This window comes from Tachypleus tridentatus, chromosome 3 (assembly GCF_004210375.1).
Source record: "Tachypleus tridentatus isolate NWPU-2018 chromosome 3, ASM421037v1, whole genome shotgun sequence".
Lineage (NCBI taxonomy): Eukaryota > Metazoa > Arthropoda > Merostomata > Xiphosura > Limulidae > Tachypleus > Tachypleus tridentatus.
This window is the reverse complement of record NC_134827.1, coordinates 89042472-89048659: the sequence shown is the minus strand read 5'-3', so window position 1 is coordinate 89048659 and position 6188 is coordinate 89042472. Positions and strand designations below refer to the sequence as shown.

The following is a 6188-nucleotide window of genomic DNA, read 5'->3' as shown; positions in this document are numbered from 1 at the left end:
AATTAATATCTTGTAAGAAAGTTCCGTGAATCATTTTGTTAAAATGCAATACTGCTTCTGTGCATTTTGCACATTCTAATTGCCCCAGAAAACCAGTATCTTTTGTCCTGAAAAGTACTCATTTCCTAATGGGTCATTTTCTTTGTTTTTTCAAACATGTATGAAAATATTACCTGCTGATTGCAAATAGAGGTTTTTGACAAATGTAAAGATTGTCAGAGCTTTTTAACAGTTGTAAACTGATAGAGACAAAACAACTGGTCGTTTCTCTCGGTATATATAAGTCTACAGTGAAAAGCTTATGAAAATTCTATCGAATGTCTGCGACACATGAGTGCCTAGATAAAGTTACAGAAAATCAACATAATGCTCACTATCTTTGCTGCACGGCCACTGAAATGGCCAAAACACTGCTATTGCTCTGAAAATGTACTTTCAAACGACAATTAGAGTGGTATTAGTAAGAAAATATTCTTGTTGTGGAGGTTGTAACTATCATAAAGATTTAACATTTAACTGTATTTAGTGAATAAATGTTTTTTTTTCATTTTTTCTGTTTACTTTATACAATTTGAGATAAAAATATAATATTTTCATTTTAATAGTAGTTTATGAACAGGACCACTCACGCGCTATAAAAATGATTTTATATTAATCCAGTTAGTCATAAAAATATGGACCGTAGTATCACGGACGATATGTTTAGTATTTATACATTTGATTCCTAACCATGACTGGAGTAATTTTTTTTCGCAGCCTTTACGAAGAAGGTCAGTTGTACAGTGATGCTGTTAAATGAAGTAATGACTGAAGACAGCAAGTTTCAAAGAAGAATGCCCTCGAAGTGTGTTGTGAAACTAAACAAATCGCGCAGCGAAGCGTTTAGGACAGCATGTAGGCTCCGGAACCACTTCCAAAATCACAATAGCAATTTCCTCATCTGGAAATTGAAGACTTTAGTTACAAAACATATAATTCTAACTCAAATGTATGCATCTTTATACGCTGCTAAAAAGTATAATAAACAATAATTTAACGTAAGAAAAATTTTAGTCACATATTTAAGTAACTTAAGTTTACATTATAAATATATCCCCCCACAAAAGAAAGATATATCACGTAACAGTTAATTTTTCTGATGCTCAAATATAATCTTGGAAGATGACGTTCATGAAACTTGGAGGGTCAATGTAAACTTTGTCAAAAAATTTGTTCTTTTACTTTTGTTACAAATAAAATTGTTTAGCCAGACAATTATACATAATCATAACAAATTAAAGAAAACATAGTGAACGATAAAATAACTCTTTCAAGGGTTTGTTTGTTTTTTCAAGGGAGCATGCGGCTTAGAACGTCGTTTTTTATAAAGTGTAACCTAAGCATACAAGTATGTGAACGTACATTAAGATGATAACATCTTGCAATAAATGGAATGCAGTGTATTAGTATGAAATGTAACTGACATAGAAAAGAGAATAAATACCATCTCTTGTGTAATACGTCCTTTAAGAAATGATTTTATTTCATATCTTACACTAGATGCAATACTCGTTCCTTAGATGGAAGGTAGGTAAACTCATGAGTAGCGAAAAAAACATCTTATGACACGGAAAGTTGCTCCTCTTATGCGTAATCGTAAATAATGTAAAAACGTTAGTAAAAATTGCAAAATACAAAATTGAAAATTTATATGTATTTCCTCATGGACCCATTGAACCTCTAAATCCAATTTGATGAAGGTCTCTATTTACAGGGAAAGAAGTAGTGGTGAAAGAAACCCCATAAGAATTGCATCATATGTACCATCTCATGGACCTAATAAATTTTCATACCAATTTTGACGAAGATACCTTCTCACCCTGTGAAGTAATATCATGGACACATAACATACGTTGCTATTATATTTATATAGATATAACAAATATATAGCTGATTTCTAATACATAACATGGAAATATACTTTACTACTATTTTATCTTACCACACATAAACAGAATGTCTCATCTCATGAATATAGTATACTCAGTTAGATTAGGTTATGTGAAATTTGAAAATCAGCATAGAGTGAAAAAAAAGATGTTATTAATATCTAGTTATTACCTTGTTTAAAAACATTCTCAAAGTTCTTAAACATCTCTTGAAAACAAAAACAGGTCAACAAAATATCCAAGCAATGTTATTTGACAGTATTCAAAAGTTTGTAGCAGTACACAAACAATGAAAACCAGAAAAAAATGTAGATTGAGAGATAACGTGAAAAGTGTTGATTGACTAAAAGCGATTTTAGTGAAATTAAACTAGAGCAATAATTCGTTACGACAATGAAATTTCAGAAATGATGATTGTTGAATATATGTAAAATCTTATACATGTACAACTTTATCTGTTCTCAATTAACTCAAGAACTTTAATTTCACACCTTCTGTGTATTATGTAACCTGAATGTTAATTTCCTTTCACTAATAGTAATGCAACTAAAAAAAATTCACTCTTACAAATAAAAGTCTGCAAGAATAATGCCTGAAATCGATATGTGCAAGGAAGCCTTACATAGTCAGTTTGTTTGTTTTTGAATTTCGCACAAAGCTACTCGAGGGCGATCTGCGCTAGCCGTCCCTAATTTAGTAGTGTAAGACTAGAGGGAAGGCAGCTAGTCATCACCTCCCACCTCCAACCCTTGGGCTACTATTTTACCAACGTATAGTGGGATTGACAGTAACTCTTTAACGCTCTCACGGCTGAAAGGGCGAGCATGTTTGGTGCGATGGAGATTCAAACCGCGATCCTCAGATTACGAGTCGAACGCTTTAACCCATCTGGCCATGCCGGGCTCCTTACACAGTCAGTATACGAGTTACCATTCAGTGCAGTAGTTTTTACAAAAAAAAACAACAAGAAAACTACAGGCCAGGTAACGTAAAATATAAGTACAAATATTTTGTTACTGAGTGGGTTGAAGAAGGGGAAGTTTAGATTATTTAATCGAAACATTTTCTCATCTTTCACTTTAATGAATTTCATCTTCACTTGGTTGATGAACTAAAATAAAACAACGTTATTTCTTTATGAATAATATCTGAAGGTGTAAAAAGCGCAATCTTTCAAAATAAACTAATTTATTTTTTGCAACCAAATACATAAACTTGTAGGACTACTGCGTCACGTGGTACAGCTTGTTCTGTGTTTTGTTACGAAACTGATAACTTAAAACTGTTAGTGTATGTTGCTTCATACGTATGAGTGCTTTCGTACAACGTGATGAAGCTAATTTCCAAAGTTTCTCTCTGTTTATAGAGAGTAATTGAAAAGGTCGACAGCTTCGAACACATTTACCATCTAGCGACTCCTATTTACAAAGAGGGCTTTGTGTACAGTCAGCTAGCCCTCTAACGGAGCTGAAGTGACATGAAGCAAGCTGGCCCGTATGTAGGTTAAAGTAAAAAAGTTATCACAGAGTCTTAATAATTTTACAACAAAACACAGCTAAACTTGTCTTCATCAGCTATTCTACTTTATATCTTTTTTTTTCTTTGTCCGGTAGTTGTAAGAGAAAACTGAGTGAACCGACATTCATACTCAAAGCTCTCGGGATATCATCACACATTGCGAAGAACTTATGGATTTGTGAAGATCGAAAGGCTTGAATGATAAAGGTACGTCACATACTAACTTGATTTATTACAAGAAACTCAATTAATAAGACAAAACACAGTTATTAATTTTAATTTCTCTTTACAGAACCAAGTACTTTTGTTTAATAAATAAGTAAATATCATGAATTAACGAAAGTTACTTTATTTTTTTTTATTTCAAAGTTGTTTTGATTTTGTATTAGGACTCATTTTAATAACCCTCTTCCAATCGTCATTATTTCTTACCCCTGGGTGATAGATAATACTGTTAATTTATGGCGTAATGAATTTTTCATAAAAAGTATTTTTACCTCAAAAGAAAAAGAAAAGAAGAAAGGTACCGCAAGTAGAAAAGATGCCACAGTATAAGATAGTGTTAAACTTAATATTTTATCATCATAAACAGTTCTTTCTGTACGTCTACTTGAGCTATTCGTAATAGTTAAGGTATGTCAACTACTGCACTTATAAGATATCTACAATTGTAGTATACGACTGTAAGATATCAAATAAATTACTGTTTAAGATCACATTATTTAAATAACTTTAAAATAAAGTTATAATACAAAGTTCTCATTAAAAATATACGTTTGGGACGATCAAAATTCACGTATCTAGGACGTGATTTTTCTTGTATGATATTGTTTTGTGAATAAGAAGCAAATTTTCAAGCGCATATCTTATGGTAGACAATACTGTACTTGGAGTTTACTAGTTGTCCAGTACTTTTTGTTTTCTTAAATTCCATTCCTATTTTCAAAACAAAATATTTCATGTTCTGATAAAATATTTGATCCCGTTATATTTTTGTGTAGATACTTTGATTAGAAGTGGTTACTGGTGTAATCCTTTGATCAGAAACTTGATTTATTGCTTGGTGTTTCTTTTGCATATTTTGATGTCATAAGAAGAGTTCGTGGTTACATTCTTTAGTTATCATAAATAAATTTATAATGCTTGTATTAATTTCTTTAATAACAAAAACACTACTAAGAATTATTTACTTTCCATTTACATTGTTTAATTTCGACTGAACGTAACTTGCAAAGTATAATTATAATGTTAATAAATGAAATATGGGTATTGAATTAAGTATCAGAACACATTAAAAACAAATAAAATCTGTATTGCTAGAATAGGGAAACAACTAATATTTCAAGGAGATATATTTGATTTAAGAAAAGCAAAAGCTAATCTAAGGTTTAAACACCACCCTTAATCTCTTACGATAACTTATTTTATTTCAAGCGTGGCATATTTGTTAAGATAGCACTCTTCATATAGAATGTTCAAGCTATGCGTAAAAACGCCGTCGAACACTATCCACACTTTCAGATGTGGATGCACTATGAGAGTGTATTTATTCTCTTCACAGCTTTACAAAGAATACTACTTTTTGGCTGTCTTCTCTTTGGTCAGTTGCTAAAAATTAGCTATCTCTAATCAGGTTGTTTAGCACACGTATGAGTAAGATGTTCATGTTTAAAATATCACTTACGATACATTATTATAGTCACAACAGTAAGTTTGTAAATAAGTCTTGATTAATCCCCTGAAATTAACATTGCAGGATTCCCCATAAACAGGATGATCTTCAAAAAATGTTTCACGTAAATAAGGTAAATATTAATACAATTTTTTTAAAGTAAACATTTATATGAAACGTTTTAGTTTATTACAAATAACAGACACTTTTAGTGTTTACATATGTAAATAACTATGGAAAAACACAAGAAATACACTTTTAGAATTTACAAATAACAAGCAATGGTGAATTCATTAGAGATACAAAACATTTTCAAAATAAACATAAAAGTTAATAAATTGTTCAACGCATTGAGATTTTGTATGAAAGATCTTGTTTTCCATACTGTATAGTTTATCAATTTACAATGGAGGATTATTGTTCTCAATGTCCTCTATTACTCCCTACAATTCAGCCAAACTGATCTGTCGTTTTTTGTACCTTTTCAGTTTTCACATAAGTCAATACAAACTCAAACATTTTCATATCAAATTTTTATGAAAAACAATCTAAGGTATCTTTATTTAAAGATATATTTTCACCACATTTGCTATAAGCTTGATTTTTTTTTAATTGGAAGACATTTCCCAGTCCAGGTACACAAAAAAATCCCATCATAATTGATCAAGATGGAGTCAGTTTTGTATAGATTACTGACCGTGCTAGCAAAGTTGTTAATTTGATTTTTTTACCAAATAATTCGTGCATGAACTTATCATTTTCACTTTTCGATTTGAGTTCACTTTACGTTAATGCCTTAATAAGGTAATATTCATTCCTGTATTTACAGCAAACTCACTAGCAAGATCTGTACTCGACAGTAGTTTGTTTTCTAAATAACATACTCTGAGATACCCTGAGAATTTGGATTGACAACCTCGATCACTTCTATTATTAATAATACCAAGTTCATAAACCATCTTCAGAGTCTTTCACAGTTCTCACTAAAATATTGAGTTTTTATTAATTTCTCAGTTTTGATCTGTCAGACGTTACTTAAATACACTTATCAGGTAGTATCACGTTGCTAC

General features: G+C 31.0%; 1 protein-coding gene across 7 annotated transcripts in view; it reads left to right on the top strand.

Moving 5' to 3' along the window:
* Positions 1 to 3234: 3234 nt before the first annotated feature.
* LOC143247431 (uncharacterized) overlaps positions 3235 to 6188 on the top strand; it is a 40736-nt gene continuing 37782 nt past the window's right edge. For 2 of the 7 annotated variants that reach the window (XM_076495516.1, XM_076495513.1), the window contains exons 1-3: positions 3237 to 3426; positions 3542 to 3653; positions 5203 to 5251. The gene's annotated coding sequence lies outside the window, so the exon portion shown is untranslated. Of the gene's footprint in view, positions 3427 to 3541; positions 3654 to 5202; positions 5252 to 6188 lie in introns of all 7 variants that reach the window. The other 5 variants (XM_076495515.1, XM_076495511.1, XM_076495510.1 and 2 more) reach the window with 5 other exon arrangements.